Below are 286 nucleotides of genomic sequence, written 5' to 3' on the forward strand. Positions count from 1 at the left end.
GGGAACCAACATGCTGCTGTTACGAATATCAATAATTTAGATAGTAAAGTGTCAGGGGCAGCACACTGAATCTTCCCATGACATTGACCTTGAACATGTGTGAGTGAACATGTTGAACAAAGTGGACACCAACATCAGCATCAGCATGCCACCGTGCCATGCAAAAACTTCCCGACATCCCTGAGCTTGTGAAAGTCTTCGTATACCACCTAGTGGCCAAGGGGAAAACCACAGCCACGTTGAAGACCTTGTGTCAACGGTGCGCGCGCAGTCATCGCCATTTTGA

The sequence above is a fragment of the Oncorhynchus masou genome, chromosome 7 (genome assembly GCF_036934945.1).
Source record: "Oncorhynchus masou masou isolate Uvic2021 chromosome 7, UVic_Omas_1.1, whole genome shotgun sequence".
Lineage (NCBI taxonomy): Eukaryota > Metazoa > Chordata > Actinopteri > Salmoniformes > Salmonidae > Oncorhynchus > Oncorhynchus masou.